Genomic DNA, 19,002 nt, shown 5'->3' on the forward strand with positions numbered 1-19,002 from the left:
CTATTTCCAAATTACTATAAATTTTACCATATGTGCAAAGAGCAATAAAAGAAAAAATAAAAATAAGATAAAAAATCATTTAGAGTTGGAAAAATACTTTAGATAACATATCTAGTGAGGAAAGCAAGCTTTTATTGTGTGCATGCTCTTTCAAAGAAGATAGGTGAACACCCCCAATTCCTATTTCCCTGTATTTGATGTAGGAACAATGGTCTTCCAGAAAATCTATACTGACTGACCTTTGTGATTTCTCATGATAAAGGGAAAGTAAGTGTAATGTTTAACTCTAGTGAAAAATCTTGAATTGATTAAGATGTCGGTTATAATAACTTACATCTCAAGGATATTTCCTAACAGAAATGTTCTTATTCACAAACCGGAGAAAGCTCTGCTTACTTAGTAGGTACTTAAATAATTCCTGCTGTATGAATGAGCCAGACAACCCCATGGGTCCTTCTTTCCTCTGAAATTCCTTGAGGATGAAAAGCCTAGAACAACCAGGGATGAGATGCTCTCCCCCTCTTTGATGCAGTTGCATCTGGAACCTGAAATCACTCCTTGGCTGGAAGATGGAGTTGCACACTAATTGGCCACAGCTGCTTTATTGGCAAAGGGAAGAAACACACACAGGTCACTTCAAAGTTCGACTGAGTCTCACCCCCAATTCAGTGTGAGTCATTTGTGTGGCTCTTAAAAGGTCCCAAAGCACTGGGCATGGGATTTAAGCTGGAGAATTTCAAGTATAGCCACCAAATCTATTAAGCAGAGGAATTCTCCTAACAGAATCCTATAGCTGCTGTATTCATTTTCAGATGCATAGTTACCTTGTGTTTGTATTTCTTTCAAGCACTTTATATCAACACTCCATTAGGGGAAATAGTGATGTTTTTATGTTGAGAATAGAGAAACCAAAGAATAGGTAAGTACCTACTAAGGTGAACCTGTTTAGTAATAGTGCAGTGACAGTAATCCAATGCTGCATAAATGAGGAATTGGGTCAACTGAGTGCCATTCCAAGGGTGTTTGTTTTTTGCTAAAATGCTTTTCTGAAACAGGACATCTGGTACCTACTTGGTGGTTCCTATTGTTGGAACAGGAATAAGGGTAAAGATGACATATAAATTCTGGATCATTTTATTGGAGTCTGAGAAAACTATATGAAAACACAGTCTCAAACTAAAAAGTAAAATGAAAAATAATGTCGTGCTTAGGGCAGAAAGGACCCTAACTCTCTTCCTTCCTTCTTTTCCTTATTTATTCCCCACCTTATTTGGTTCCAAAAAAGAAGCAAAAAACACAATAGCAGGTATGTAAAAATTAATAATTAAGACAAAGGTCTGTTATACACTTAAAATAAGAATGAAATTGTATTTGCAGAGTTCTTTCTTGTTGTCAGTGTGTGTGTGATGTGTGTGTGTGTATGAATGTGACCTTCAAGAAAAGCATAACGTGGTAAATGAAGAATGGTTTGTGTCTTCAGCCCCTTGGTCAGACAGACCAAATTGTGACTTTTCCTTTTCCAATGAAAATTCTGGCAAACTTGGAAGATGTTTATTTCCACCTTCACTCTTTCTTGAGTCTTAAGGTGCTTGTGGAAATTATCTTTTTGTGGAACATGAATGGTGAGACCTGTTACGATCAGGAAGAGTGCAAGGAAAGCATTCACAAGGTACACATGCCGATAGAAACAGGGTTCCGCAGTGTTAGTGGAAACAGTTATAAACGGAAATGTGAAGTTGCATTCAAAAAACACACAGCAACCTAGGAATGTGAATAGCTTTATTTTAAAGAGGGAAGAGTCAGAAAGGAAGACAAATATGTTGCTTTATATTTTTCTCTCTTAAGATGCTTTTAGCCATTATAATTATAAATAAAAAAAAAACTTATTTAAAGCCAATTTACAATTTGAAGCTACTTTTTTCCTCTGAAAAAAAAAATGACATTCTAAATTGGAAACAAAGTTAGGGAAGTAAAATTTGAGCGACACTCTCAAGCAACCCTCCCCCCCCATCCCCTACCACCAATTGTCATTTAACTGGCTGCCAGCCACCAGCCCAAATTTGAAAAGATTCATGAAGCACGCTTCCTCAGAATTATGATGTCCTGTTTTATGGGACGTTCAGACTCTGGTAAGAATGAAAAGATAGATCCTCTTCAGCATTAACTGAGATATATAAGCACGAGGAATACAAGGGCTGTGAATAACCTGCCTTGAAAATAGGCTCTAAAATTTCATTGTCCTGAGGAGAAATTGAAGAGAGTTTTATTAAAGACAATAGGATGAATTAAAAACGGATAAGAACACTAGGGGCTACACTGAAAGTAAAAAAATAGCCCACAAAAATATTCTTTCCCTAAATTTGGATGAAGATCTAAACAGTAAGAAAACCTAAAGCTCTATTGTGGATCAATTTTTAAAAAGGTGTATATAACAGTCATTATAGAAGCAAATTTCAGAAATTGTTACTGTAAGCAACTGGCTCCCACAGCTATAATACTTTTCTTAAAAACTGTGACCATATTTCAGTGCTGAGTTAATACTATACCTTTGGATTATCAACTTTTTTCACTTTCTTCCTTATGCCTGGAGCTCTTTCTTAAATTATGTAGCTCTGGGTCACGTTGTTTCTCTGAACTCAAACTGATGTCCTAGTTTAAATTAGAAGTTGTATTTCTATGTAATTGGTAAATACAGTCAGTAGACACAGATTTCTCTGGGATTTACTGTGAGATCTCTAACTAGAAAACATATCCTAATTATCATATTTATCATTACCATTGTTTATTGCAGAAAATCATAATTAGAGCTTAAAATTAGCTTTATATCAAACAGCAAATTAAATGCAATTGTATGAAGAGCAGAGGAAAACTAATTTTAAAACTAAGGAGCACTAGTTGAATGAGACACTCTAATTCAGAGGCAACTCTTTTCTTAAAGTAACCCATATTTGGATACTTTCTTACACTGCATTTTCCAGCCTTTGCTGTTTCTCTTTAAAAATAACATTGAATTAATGCTTTATTGTTAAAGTTATGATTTATGAGAAAACGGAAAATCCCCAGTCCCTGCTCCACCCATAGAAAAGTGCTTTGATATTTTATACGTAAAACAATTATAATTCAAGAAACAAATAGCTTATGCAATGCCTCCAAACTCTGGTTGCTCTCTTTTACAAATCTTGTCTTTCTTCTTAGATACCTGTAACACGTTTTCCAAAACTGTATGTCAAAGAACTTAAGTCTCCCTCAACATTTTGTTGGCTCCATTCTGAAAAGCATTATTTGCTTGAACAAACCACATACACTCAGGATGAAAGAGGAATTTATTTGTTGTCTCGCGGACACTGTCTTAAACAGCGTATGCAAGTTCCGTTTCTCAGATGAAGTATAAACAATAAAACCCCTTTCCAAGGCACTTGCATTTTTTTCCACTAGAGGTCTCTCTCGTAACAGCTTTCCTTTTGTTGGGCTCATTAATTATTTTACTCAAAGGAACAATTCTACCTTTTAGATTGGAATGCTGCACTTAACATGTTATGCTAGAGAAAGATATAATGCCTCCTCAGCTTGCTCTCTTCCTTGATGAGTAGATATCAGGTTGACTGAATGAATTATCTTGGGTATTTTATCACACCATGGCTACACTTTGGTAAAGAAGTTTGAACTTTCACCCGATGCTTCCAAAAGTCTCAAAATTTGACCAGTTGAAACAATGTGCTACAATAAATGTGCCTTATCAAACGAGCACTAAGCAGTTACACTTTGAATTCTCCAGAGAACATCCATGCTTTTGGTGCCAACTTAGATCATATAATTGCAAGCCTGAATCATCTTACATTCATTTCTTCCACTTTTGCAAGAAAAGAAAACATATTTTCTCATTTGTGTAGGGTAATTTAGTTTTTGCTGTTTCCTTGTACAGCCCTTTTATAGAAAATAAACTATTGAAACATATCCATTATTATGAAGGGAACATTTTCTTTTTAATTTATGTTTTCTGGAAAAAATGCTAATAAAGAACTTTGTTTTTAACCCTCCCCTCAATTCTCCTGTCATTAATTCACACAAAAAGACCAATAAGATTCAAAAGCATTAAAACAGAAAGAATCTAGAATGAAAATGAACCCTGAATACTCTCAAAGAATACAAAATTGCATTGAACAGTACTATAGAATGAAACACACTGACATCAGTCACAAAGCCACTTAAATATTCAGAAAACCCAAAGAGTGTTCAGATTTCTGAGGATAGAAGTAGAAAGATAGCACTGTGCTCCTGACACAAAAAATTCAATGGGAAGATGTGAAATCTGAAGAAGCAAAGGAGCGCCTAGCAAATCAATTTTAGTGTTACACTGAAGGTAGAGTGTGTCTGCATGCACGGATACAGTGGCTAAGCACAGAGCAATGCTATATAATGAAAAAGGGCGTGAGGAAATTTGACAAGCTGAAAAAAGTACCACCACCTGGCCAGGAGAACACAGACCTCGCAGACAACTGTTTGGAGAATCAAAAACTGCACTGTAGTAGAAGCAGAAAATAGATAATGCTTTATTTACTTTATTGAAATTTTATTCTGCTATCCTGAGTTCACCAGATAGTCTTTCCGCCAATTGTTATTTATTAAGCAGCTAAAGTACATGTTTTCTTTCAACATCAGTTCAGACATTGATATGACAACAGCATAATGATATGTTATATTGATGATATAGCAATCAATATTGTTATAGCTGAATTACCGGTCAATTAATAACAAAAAAATTGGTGAAATTAAATATGAGGTTGACTGGCACACTTTTCAATTTGAGTGGCAAGATTGAGCAGATATTTTTATAAAGTTTTGGTCTCTGTGTTAGTGACAGCCCTCCCCTTCACCTGTCTCCCCCCTCCTCAGAAAAAAAGCACAAGCAGGTGATCAGTTTGAGCTATTCAGATGGCTGAAATAATAGCACAGGCATGACAAACAGGAAAGAGTCTTAGAGGCCAGGTTTTTATTTTGCATTTGAAGAGACTGTTCAAAGAGGAAAAGTGACTGCTGACAACCTGAACCCTTATATGACTGGATTATTCTGGTAGTTGAGAAAAACACCTAATTTGTTGAAAAACAAATACGTGGCAGCTTGGTAGCATCATAGACAGAGGGTATATACTACAGAGATATATATTTTCTAAAAGCTTTGAGAGTTAAGGACATGTTTAATAGCATTTTATTATGGAAAAACTTGTTTTTTTAATATTTTGGCTTATTTTAGAGGAATGTAAAATAAGTGCTCTTTTTAAGAAAGATGGTTTTTCAGGATAGGCATTCAATGCAGGAGGGTTTTTATCTATCAGAGGACACTGTGCCTCTACATGTATTATTTCTTTCCTGTTTCTGTTCCTAACTTATGAACTATTATCTCTGGTTTCAGGCAGATTGTCTTTATTTTTTATTTAATTCAGAATATTCTAATTAATAAGAGGATAGATTGACCCAGTAATCCACACCCAATAAAGCCAACAACAAAATTATCCAAATTAGAACAATGAAGAAGGGTTCTATATAAGTGGTCCTTTTTTATTTCTTTTCTTTTTCTCTTTCAAAGCCAGTTTGTCACTGAGTTTAGTCCACAGTCAAACTTGTGCATTTCGAAGAACAATTTGGAAAAAGGATGGCAAAAGAAATTGTCATTAAAATGTAGAAGCTGAAAAATTTCTACAATAGAAATTAGAAGTGAAGAGACAAAGCAGACTGACTCTTTGAAAAATACGATATTGCATTTTTATGAGATCTAGTCCCCATATTTACCTAAGCAAGGTAGTTGATAACTATGTTTCTCTGTGTTTGTCAAATCACTTTTATTCAGACAGATTATTGACATTCTGATGTTGAACATACTATAGAAGAAAAATATTATAAGTAACCTCCAAGCTGTAAAAAGTCACATTTCATTTTTTTTTTTCTTAGTAGCCCATTAGATAAAAACAATGTTTTTATTCTATTAGTTACCAGGGAATTATGAAAGTGAAAGTGAAGTCGCTCAGTCATGTCCAACTCTTTGAGATCCATGGACTGTAGCCTACCAGGCTCCTCTGTCCATGGGATTTTCTAAGCAAGAGTACTGGAGTTGGTTGCCATTTCCTTCTCCAGGGTATCTTCCCAATCCAAGGAAGGAACCTGGGTCTCCCGTGTTGCAGGCGGATGCTTTACCATCTAAGTCACCAGGGAAACTCAAGGAATACAATTGATTTGAACTAGATTGGTTCAAACTTCAGTGCAATCTCAATAATTAGAAGACTTTACTTTTAATATGTTTTGAGTGAGGGAAACAGCCTAGAACCAACTCCCTTAAATGCTTTTCTCATTTCTTCCTCCTTTTTCATTATTTCTCCCTCTATCTTTTAATCCTTTTTTAATCCCTTTCTGTTTCATTCTCCTCTGACATTTTAGAAAGTTATTTGCTTAACTTTTGTTCCCACTTCCATTTTAAATCCTAGATGAGTTTCATGAGGTCAATGAAAACCATTTGGAAGGCAACATAATTCATTTTGGTGATTTTTTAAAGGATGTACTTCTTAATTCATATGTATATATGGATTCCCCCCCCCACCTTTTCAGTCTACCATGGGAATAGAACTATTCAGGTACACCCTTACAGTATTAAACTATACATTGTAGTAATCCCTGATCGGAGATAAAAATGCTGAGAATATATGGATCAGTAGTTTGTTCCCTCCACTGAGACGACTGACTTTATTGCCTAGGCAGTAAATTGGGCCTTCTTCCTGTGTGGCCAGTCAGGGTGTGGGTGCAATTTATTAGATAAACCCCGAAATAGGTTTTTGTTTTAGTTTTGGAAATTTGCATGTTTTTTTTCTCTGCCCATTAAGCTTTTAACAAGTGTTTCACTTGATGGAGTGATTTATAGCTGCTTGTAAAGGTAAAATAGCACTTTACCCTGCCAGGGGAGTGACTTTTCACTAACTGACTCATGCAGAAGTTTGTGTAGGAAGAGCAACAGGCAGTTAGATTTAGCTATGACTTGGGTGAGCTTAAAAGGAGAATTTGTCTTTTCTTTCTTTAAAGGACTCTTTCTTAGTGGAAAAATTATTTTTCTGAAGCACATGATTCAAGCCATGTTATTGGGAGTTCTTTCAGTCTGGCAGATAACTAAAATGGTAGGGGAAACATAATGATGGAATGTCATTGGCTTTATTTTATTTTTAAAAGGAGCTACTTTATTTTCATAGGACTTTGACATATTTATGTGTTTTCTTTTTCTTTTGAAGTATGAGTAGTTTTAAAAAAGCTCTTTGTCAGTAGCCATCTGATACATCATTTCAATCGCTTTGTTTACAGCCAAGTCTTGACAAAAGTAAATAAGAATATTGAACTAGTGCAAATGCCTTAAGCAGTCAGCACAGTGAATCATGTATCAACTGTCATCATGAGCTGAAACACGTCTACATACTGAGTAGCATGTTTGGTGTGCCTAATCAGAACAGTATGTAATCTGTGAGTACATATGAGGACTTGCCAAGTCAGAATTATTTACAAGTTGCAGTTTGTGTTCTGGAAAGTTTCTTAAATGAAGAAAATGATATCTTAAAAAAATAGGAAACAAACATGTTAGTTTCAGATACACAACTTAAAGAATGAATAAAAATTTTTGAGCTCTTTATTCAATAGATGCTATCGAACAGCTGCAGTTTTATAGTTCAATTCCAATTAAAACAGTTTTCATTAAAATTTCTTTTTGTATTATCTTTTATGCTGATCCTCTACTCCTGGTTCCTTGTGAATCTGACCATGGAAACTCTGCTTGGTTAGTTTTCGGTGTTCTAATTCTCAACTCAAAATGCCAAAGCTGGATTGGTTGACAGCTTAAGTCATGTAAAAGAGTATGTCTGTGGTTGTATATTCCATATTCAGTTCAGTTCAGTTCATTTCAGTTTAGTCGCTCATTCATGTCCAACTCTTTGCGACCCAATAAATCACAGCACACCAGGCCTCCCTGTCCATCACCAACTCCCAGAGTTCACTCAAACTCATGTCCATCGAGTCGGTGATGCCATCCAGCCATCTCATTCTCTGTCGTCCCCGTCTCCTCCCGCCCCAATCCCTCCCAACATCAGAGCCTTTTCCAGTGAGTCAACTCGTCACATGAGGTGGCCAAAGTATTGCAGTTTCAGCTTTAGCATCAGTCCTTCCAATGAACACCCAGGATTGATCTCCTCCAGAATGGACTGGTTGGATGTCCTTGCAGTCCAAGGGACTCTCAAGAGTCTTCTCCAGCACCACAGTTCAAAAGCATCAATTCTTCGGCGCTCAGCTTTCTTCACAGTCCAACTCTCATATCCATACATGATCACTGGAAAAACCAGAGCCTTGACTAGACGGACCTTTGTTGGCAAACTAATGTCTCTGCTTTTTAATATGCTATCTAGGTTGGTCATAACTTTCCTTCCAAGGAGTAAGCGTCTTTTAATTTCATGGCTGCAATCAGCATCCACAGTGATTTTGGATCCCAAAATATAGGTGAAGGTAAACCTTGCTTGTTGAAGGTAAATGACATGTGCAATTATTAAGAAGGGCATAGATGAATTCTTCAAGGAGAAAGAAAGAGACAGTAAAGTTTAAGAAGAGCTTGGAATTACCAAAATTTATTCTTAAGGACCTCAGAATCCTCTTCTATACTCTTCTTTCTGCTTCAGACCCTCAGTGTTTTTAATGCTTTTTTTCTTTACATAATTTTTTTTCTGACCTCACTCGCTTTTTTCATCCTGCTTTTAAATCATTTTAATGACCATTAAATTGTTAAATAAAATGGGACAAAATGTGTCTGTGATATTTTAGAAAAATTTTACCTACTTCATGTCCCTAAATTAATGTTACAGATTATTTACCCATATATTAGTTTGTGTGAGCTCATTTTGCATACATATGTATGTGTGTGCTCAGTTGCTTAAGTCATGTCTGACTCTGTGCAACCCTATGGACCACCGGGCTCCTCTGTCCATGGGATTCTCCAGGCAAGAATACTGAAGTTAGTTGCCATGCCCTCCTCCAGGGACTCTTCCCAACCCAGGGCTCAAACCTGCATCTCCTGTGTCTCCTGCATTGCAGGCAGATTCTTGATCCCCTGAGTCACCTGGGAAGCCCTCTTGCATATGTGAATATTTTCACATACAGTATTAAAAGCTAGATCTCTATTTGAGTAGTTTTATTCTATGTTTCGGAGAAGGCAATGGCAAGCCACTCCAGTACTCTTGCCTAGAAAATCCCATGGATGGAGGAGCCTGGTAGGCTGCAGTCCGTGGGGTCGCTAAGGGTCGGGGACACGACTGAGAGACTTCACTTTCACTTTTCACTTTCCACTTTCACACATTGGAGAAGGAAATGGCAACCCACTCCAGTGTTCTTGCCTGGAGAATCCCAGGGAAGGGGGACCCTGGTGGGCTTCCGTCTATGGGGTCACACAGAGTCGGACACGACTGAAGTGACGTAGCAGCAGCAGCATTCTATGTTTATTAAATAATAAACAATCATGATAAGTAGCATGGTGTTTGGGAGGTTGTTGTTATTTTTATAAGTAGTGTGGTATTTTTAAAATACAACTTTGTACATCTGTGTCTCTTTTGCTGTCTCGTATACAGGGTTATCATTTGCATCTTTCTAAATTCCATATATATGCGTTAGTATACTGTATTGGTGTTTTTCTTTCTGGCTTACTTCACTCTGTATAATAGGCTCCAGTGTATAGAACAGTCTTTGGGACTCTATGGGAGAGGGTGAGGGTGGGATGATTTGGGAGAATGGCATTGAAACACGTATGTTGTCATACGTGAAACAAATCACTAGTTCAGGGTCAATGCATGTTATAGGATGCTCCGGGCTGGCATGCGGGGATGACCCAGGGGGAGGATAAAGGGAGGAGGGAGGTGGGAGGGGGGTTCAGGAGGGGGAACTTATGTAAACCCGGGGCGAATTTATGTCAATGTATGACAAAACCAACCAATATAATATTGTAAAATAATTTGCCTCCAATAAAAAATAAATTAATTACAAAAAAAAATAAAATAAAATACAACTTTGAAAGAAGTAGCTAATAACTGATAAAAGATAATAATTTCATAGAGTTCAAGTCACTTTTTCTTCTATTACATCTGAAGGTATCTGGCATATTAAATATCAAAATATATGTTGATACAAAATATGTTTATTTTGAGTGTCTCTTCTTAGAAAAGATTTTAACTTATGATAGATTTTCATTGTCTTATTTTCACCTTATTTTCTCTTATCTTTCACCTCTTGTGATAAATTGTTTCACACATGAGACACAGCTAGATAGAAGAGATAGGGATAAAGGCATTTTGTGGTAAATAGGTTATCAGTAATTATATGTACATGAGGTTTTCTTTTTAGTTTAACAGCATGTCTAAAACTGTCTTTTTTGAAAAAGGTTTGCAATATTATGTCTCACACTACTTAATAGTTATCACCTAAAATTGTCAGTTTTTTAGGACCTGTAAAACAGGTCTATGTAAACTTCTTTAAACTTTGTCTTTTAAGTTTAACTCCTTCTTCTTTCTTTTAACCCTTTCTTACCTTCTGATATTTCAGTTTGTTAAAATAGAATATCTTTTCTTAAATTCATGCTGCCAGATCACTGTGAGAATCATCATTAGAACTTAGCTTGAAAACATGGCATTGATCAAACTTGATTAGAAAAAGTTACTGCTTTTTTTGCCCAGGAAAATATAAGATTCTGAAAATTTTATGTAACTTTGAAATAAAGCTTTAAAATCTGTACTTGTAGAGAAAAAAGCAGAGACCAATCTCTTTCTTGTCTAGTAAGAACTTCACTTTTAGAAGTGCGGGGAACAATATTGGATAGTGATGCTGTTTGTAGAATCTTATCAAGTGATTGTTGTGTCTGTAGGATATTTGAAGATACTGGCAAAACAAATAGTTCTAGATAATTAGAAATTTCAAGATGCTAATCATTGTGTTAGGAATAATGTGGATTTGGGAACATTTTTCATTTGTTTTTGCTTTGTCTAAATGCTTAGCTTTGTGTATTTTGTCATTGTTGCTGTTTTTTTTTTTTTTTGGTCTTCAGACAGATACATCTTAAGTGACTGGTTGCAGGTCCATCTCTTTGCAACAGATGGATGGTAACCTGCCTGGCTCCTATGTCCATGGAATTTTCAGGCAAGAAAACTGGAGTGGGTTGCCATTTCCTACTCCAGGGTATCTTCCTGACCCAGGGATCAAACCTGAATCTCTGTGTCTCCTGGATTGGCAGGCAACCCCAGTCTTCTATGGTGAAAATGGGTGAATGTGTCCCCAAATCTCCTTACTTTTCACCATTAAAATTGGCAGAAATTTAAAATTTTAGAATAAATGTGATAGTTTAGTCACTAAGTTGTGTCTGACTCCTGCGACTCCATGGACTGCAGCCCGACAGGCTCCTCTCTCCATGGGATTTCCTAAGCAAAAATACTGGAGTGGTTGCCATTTCCTTCTCCAGGGGATCTCCCCAAACTAGGGATCAAACCTCGGTCTCCTGAATTGCAGGTGGTCTCCTGCCATTGCAGGTGGATTCTTTGCCAACCGAGCCACCAGGGAAGTCCTATAATAAATAGGGTCAATATTTAAAGGAATAAATGGAGAATTATAGATACAAAGTTTTATATTAATAACTCAAGTGTTCACTCAATAGAAAGTTACTCTATCAGTCCTTGTTTTCAAGTATTCTTACTAAACCACAGCTTTGTTTAAAATAGGTTCTGATGCTAGAAAACATAGAAGAAATTTTATTTTTTATTGAAAATAAATGTCCATTTTATAAAAAAATATATGAGAATCCTTTAAAGCCAGAAATTGTATTACTTAAAGATATAAAGAACTTAAAAAGCATAAATTTGCTAATAAATTATTAAATACATAATCTCCATTGAAATAAATAAGAATAAATTAAAAATGAGTATTATAAGATTAGTTATCCCATTTGGAGATGAGCATGTTTCTTGTAGAGGTCGGTTCCAGAAATATTTTTTTAGTACCCAATAAGATTGTGAATCAGACCTAATTAGTGCTTTTTCTTTTTTTCTTCTTTTCTCAAACTTTAAACTTGCTTTATACTGGGGGATAGCCGATTCCTAATTAGTGCTTAACCATGTTATATTTCTGAGGCTTTTCAAGTACTCAGTCACATTCAGTACTAAGATAGTAAAATAATTATTTTGAATGTTATTTAAGAAAAATATTCCTTATGCAGAAAAAAAGGCAGTTACTATACTAGGATAAACAATGTGCTGTTTGTGTTTTAATGTGCCTTTAAGTGTGAAAGTGTGACAGCATTCCAATGCACTCTGTGGGGTATGCAGAAAGCCATGCCATGGGCCCCCTGACCTGATGCTGGAAAAGATTGAGGACTGGAGGAGAAGGGGATGACAGAGGACAAGGTAGTTGAATGGTATCACTGACTCAATGGACATGAGTTTGAGCAAACTCTGGGAGATAGTGAAGGACAGGAAAGCCTGGCATGCTGCAGTCCATGGGGTCACAAATAGTCGAACACGACTTGAGTTACTGAACAACAACAAAAGCACTGCTCATTGGTAACTACATAATCACTAATAATTCTAATGGCTGACAAAATAAATACAGAAAGCAATAAGCAGGTATAATTTTCTTCAAAAGTACTTCTTGCATGAATTTTCACTTTTGAGCCAGATATTTTGGTGTTGCATAAGCACAGCCTACATGTACCTTATGAGCTATGAGCTTAACTTAGTTTATCATATATGCAAGATTTAGCCCAGGTGCTTTTTATCAGCAATAAAACCCAATTTCACTTGAAATATAATTCACTGTTTTTTTTTTTTTTTAGATTTTTCAAATAAACAATGATTTTCAAAATAATCCTGATCATGTGTATGTATAATGAGTTCCATTTTAGATATATAGAAATGAGGACTCAGAGAGATGAGATGGCTTTTCCAAGGCCAGATTACTATTAAAGAAATAGAACTAGGTTTAGACATTTAGATCTCTTGAACCTGTGCTCTTTTCTGTTAAAAATATTGCCTCTTACATCAGAAGGTATATTTGAATTGCCTACCGTAGACTTCATTTAGATATACATATACTTAAAATTAAGTCATTAAAAATAATTGAACTCTGTACTTTCAAGGAAAGAGGGAATATGAAATGTATTGGCTCTTAGCAGGTGGTAGTCCCAACTAAAAGAGCCAGGGGGCACTCTATCAGAAACTCCAAAAAGTATTTGTAAAATTGTCACAAGAAAAATCATCACTGGATTCAGATACTAATCTTCACTTCTAGTCCAGAATTCATTCATTAAAAAACAAAATTTATATTTCTCATAGTAAAGAGAAATATAAAAGTTATCTTTAAAATGCCACCGGAGAGGCTGTGTTGCTCTGAAGAAATACACATTTTATTTCTTCAGAGGGATGCTCAAAGTTTGTAAAACACATTAGTTAATAAAGCAATCATGTAGACAGTTGCCTCAATGCCTATTTAGGAATATTCATTAAAACGCTTGAAATTTCTAAATTGACTTGATGAAAATCCCAAAGTATTCCTCCGAACTTTAAAAGAATGCTAAAAAATAAGGAATGATAAAACAGGAATACAGAAACATACCTAATGATGATTGGTCCTCAATATTGTTTTTAGAGATCCCTAGTTTCTATATTACTATTTGCCTTGTCTAAAAAGATATGGTGAGGTTTGGTTTCCATGGTGACACAACTCTTTTCATACATATTTATCTTTGAAATGCCAGAAACCCACCCCTTTCTATCAAAGAATGCTACTTTGGAGCTTGATAATTGAAGTTAAAGCTGACTTATTTTTTATGTCAGAGTGTTTTAAACAGATCCCTCTATCACTGAACACTGAGGAGCATTACAGGCATTTTCGCATAAGCAGTTTATTTCATACATGACTTCTGAAAAATACTTCTGGTTTTTAAAAACTGGAGAAGACTTTGCTTCCTTTTTTCCTTCAGTCAGCACCACAGGGATTCCCAGCTAAGCTTTCAAAATGTTGCAGAACATACGTTGCATAAAGCACACAACCTTCAATTTTATTAATACAGTTTTCAAAAGGAGAACATGCACATCTTGCCTTTGCCAATGATCAGAGAGCAATGAAGTCATTACTTAGTATGAAATTAATATTTTGGAAAGCAAAATGCTTAACTTTTACTCCACTTACTGTCTTTTTAAAGTTGTCTAATTTACTTGAGAGATTTCAGTTTTCCTATTCCAGGGTTCTTTTAAAAATAAACCCCATAATTGGGTATATACTTATATCATTTTAACAGTTTCCCCCATTGTTTCTGTACCATATGTTACTTCTCATTGACAGTGTTCTCATTTTGAGGTCTGTGTTTCAAGGTCAGTTTATTAGTTTGCATGTTAAAATCACTCAAAAAAGATAAAAAATATAATTAAAGCAGTAAATTGTTATTAACCTGTCTTTGTTGAAACACAGCTCTAGTAATATATTTAAGAAATGAATGAAAACATGATGAGTTTTAAAAAAAGCTCATCCACTAATAAGACCTGTTTAAAAACCCTTTAGAATATATGAAAGCAATACAAAAGGTAAAAGTCTAAGGTGTCACTTAAAAAATTAAATTAGACCTAGATAATTAAAATACTTCTATCTCTTATTAGGGTACAGTGTTCAGTTGCACTTATTTATTCCTAGGAGAAGTGAGGGAACCTGAGTATGGTACAACTAAATGGTTTTTGTCAGTTTCCTGAGCATCATTTTAGGCATTTACCTCTGAGAATGCCAGCTTAGCTCTATGATTTTTGTCTTTTTTTCATTTTAATTTTTAATGCTTTGATTTTTGTTTTCCACAAATCTTTATAGCTAAAAATTCAAGAGTAAGAAGGAAATTTTTTTAAAATTTTGTTCATGTGTAAGGGAACTTATTCTAATTTAGTTTGTTCTCCCATTTTCACATTTTTCTTAACAAGATTAAGCAATTTTCTTTGAGGAAAGTAAATTCTTTGACTGGGATGATTACAAATGATGAGATTTTTGTGGTGTTCTGTATACATTCTACTATGTCCAGAGACATTGCAGCTTTCACCAATATTCCTAAAGTTAAGTGAGTAGAACGGGCTATTCAGAGAAAACTTGAGACATTAAAAAAGAATCTACCACTTTAGAATCTGGATTTCAAAGCTCACACATTTATTATAAAATAGCATATTCTTTTATAGAAATGAGAAAATATTAAAATATGAAGAAATGTGAACAAGACTTTGAGTTGATACAGATCATAAGTAACAGTGTTTGACATTGTGCTATATTTAGTTCAAACTATCTTATTCCCAAGTACAAACTAGGATGTCTTCCATATACTGTGGTAATTTCTCACTTATTAATAAATTATATTTATACACACACAAAAAATCACCAGTAAAGGTAAATAGGTAATTAAAAATGATAGTATAAATGTTTATTGTTCTTTTAATTGACTTGAATATTATGTGAAAATAATATATATAATTTTATCAGTGAGTGTAAAATACATGGAAGTGCAATGCATTTGACAATAATAGTACAAAAAAGCTTGGTGGGAACAAAGCTATATTGAAATAAGAAAGTGATACCAATTGTAACTAAATCCATAGAAACCAGTGAAAAGAACCAGAATGCTAATATATAAAATTCTGCAAGTATATGCTTGCTTTTCATTCCTCTCTCAATTTTTAATTATTTTTTCTTTCTTTCTTTATTTTTTCTTTTTTATTCTCATTTAAAAAAAAATTTATTTAATAAATGGTACAAAGCACAATGCCATAAACATTAACAGTTAAAATTTCACCAAATGAAAAAATACTATAGAATACACAGTTGCAAAAAGCTACATTGTTATTTTACAACTGCCTCAAGCTGCAAAAAGCTGCTCTCTCTCAATTTTTAATAATTTTTAATAAACAAAAAATTATATAGGGTAATAAATACTATGTTTGTTGTGTTTACCATATACATAAAAATAAAATGTATATCAGTAATAACATAAAAAGTGGAAGAGGGAATAGAGTTATAGAGGAGTGTCTATTCTAAAGGAGATCAATCCTGGGTGTTCATTGGAAGGACTGATGCTGAAGCTGAAACTGCAATACTTTGGCCACCTCATGCGACGAGTTGACTCACTGGAAAAGACTGATGCTGGGAAAGGTTGGGGGCGGGAAGAGACGGGGACGACAGAGAATGAGATGGCTGGATGGCATCACCGACTCTGTGGACATGAGTTTGGGTGAACTCTGGGAGTTGGTGATGGACAGGGAGGCCTGGCGTGCTGTGATTCATGGGGTCGCAAAGAGTCGGTCACGACTGAGCGACTGAACTGAACTGAACTGAATGTTTCTATATCATACTGGAATTAATCTGTTATAAATATAAAGAGATGCTATTAAGTGTATGTTAAAATGCTACAGGAGCTACTAAAAAATAAATGAAAACATACAGTTAAAAATTACTAGAGGGCCATATGTAAAATAGATAGCCAACAGGAATTTGCTGTGTGGCTCAGGAAATTCAAACAGAGGTTCTGCATCATCCTAGAGGAGTGGGATGGGGAGGGAGATGGGAGGGAGGTTCAAAAGGGAGGAGATATATGTATACCCATGGCTGATTCATGTTGTGGTTTGACAGAAAACAACAAAATTCTGTAAAGCAATTATCCTTCAATACAAAATAAATTTTAAAAAATTACTACAGGAATTAAAATGTTACACAAGAAAATATTCAGTTAATGCAAGAGAAGGTTGAAAAGGATAAACAGAGGGACAACATGCATGAAGCATAAAAGAACCAAATAATAAAATGCCAGAAATAAATCCAACCATATCAATAATAACATTAAGTGAATTAAACAATCCAGTCAAGAGGCAGAGATTGTCATACTGAATTAAAGAAAAAAAGAAGATTCAGCTACATGCTGTCTATAGGAGACATACTTTGGATTCAACCATACAAGCAAATATAGTAAATATAAAAGTATAAAAATGTATATATATGTCATGCAAGCAACAACCATAAAAGAGCTGGAGTGGCTACACCATCAGACAAAATTGACTTTAAAACAACAAAAAAATATTCCTAGAGGTAAAGAAAGGCATTTTATAATGAAAAAGTCTCAATCTATCAGGAAGCTCTAACAATTATACACACAGTTCCAAAATTCATGAAGCATAAACAAACAGATTTGAGAGGAAAAATAAGCAATTGCACAATAATTTTTGGAGAATTCAATATCCCACTTTTAATTACAGATTGGAGCAAAATAAGTAGATCATTGAGAATATAGAGGATATGAAGAATATTATCAACCAAAGAGAGCTAACAGACTTCTATTGGACATTCTACTCACGCACAGTAAAGTATACATACACTCTTCAAGCACACATGTGACATTCTCCAAAATGGACTATATTCTAGGTCATACACAAGTCTTAATACATCTAAAAGGGTTAAAATAATAAAAACCATGTTCTCAAAACATAATGGAATTAAATTAGAAATCAATAACACATGGAAAATATGGAATTTTACAAATATGTGGAAATTAATCAACATATTCCTGTCAGTGATTGATCAAAGAACAAATCAAAAGAAAAATTATAAAACACTTTGAGATTAATGAAACTAAAATGCATACAAGAACTTATGGGCTACAGCTAAAGTTATGCTTAGAAGGAAATTTAAAACTGGAAAAACCTATATTTATAATTTATTGTGAGTCTGTGTATTACTTTTAGAGCCAACTTGTAGATGACAGTTCTACTGTTGCATTTGTAAATTTGTAATTTCTGCTTTTGTACTTTTTTTTAACTCAGTTGTTTTTTTCTTCTAACTTTGGTTTTATTTCATCTAATCCCTTGGAAAATGTTCAGCTTACTTATTTTATTTTCTTAGTAATTAATTAAAGCCTTGAAATTGATGGATTAATCTCTATACATAGTTTTGGCCACATATGTTTTAGTTTTGCAATGTTTTTGCTTCTCTTTTTGAATATTATATAATAGAATTTTCATTTTCTCTCTTTGTACAAGGAGTTATTTAAAAGTTCCCCTCCCCTCCTTCATGTCAGTACTTAGTTTTTATTTATGACAATGTGGTCTAATAAAGGGTTATTTGGGAACATAAAATTGAACCAAACTTTATATATAAATATATTTTCCCCTTAACTCTATGGACACATAAACATCAAATTAAACCATGATTTTATATTATTTTCTTTACTTTCAAGTAAATTTTGTACAACTTTAATTTCTATTTTGTAATCTTGAGTTTGATCCTCACTACTCCATTTTTTTTACCTACCATAGTCTTCATTTTTTAACTTACTTTTGATCCTCTTGGTTGAGTGCCACAAGTTATTAAATAATTGCTTTCAGGATACAGAAGAGGTCTTTGGGTGTCATACTTCTGAGTTTTTACATATCACAAGCTACTTTTATTGACTTTACACAATTTGACTAGGTTTATAGTTCTGAGTTCATAAAAATGTTTCCATGAAAATTTTGTACACATTATTTTTTCATGTGTTGTTACTGAATATTATAGAGCAAAATAATTTTTGTCTTCTCATATAGACCAAGATTTATTTATTTTAGGGTATTTGGAAGATGGTTTTTGTTTGAGTTGGAGGTTCGTAGGATATTTATTTATCTTTAAATTCAAATATGTCATCAGGAAATTTTACCTGAGACTCTGGAGGAGACCTTGTGTTCTATATACTCAGCTCTTCAGTTTTCTGAATTACATTTTCCTTTTTTGTTTGAGCCCTCTTATCCCATTGGTAGTTATTACTGGCTCTCTTTAGTTACAATTTGTCTTTATATAATTATTAATATCCATATATTTAATATCTCCTGACATCCCTGCCTACTACATTGTTTTATTGTCTTCATATCTTGGTCTTCTCTCTATTTTCAGGAGGATTTCTTAAGTTTGTCT

The sequence above is a fragment of the Moschus berezovskii genome, chromosome 3, assembly GCF_049115385.1.
Source record: "Moschus berezovskii isolate FMDL1 chromosome 3, NW_MosBer_1.0, whole genome shotgun sequence".
In the NCBI taxonomy this organism is placed as follows: domain Eukaryota; kingdom Metazoa; phylum Chordata; class Mammalia; order Artiodactyla; family Moschidae; genus Moschus; species Moschus berezovskii.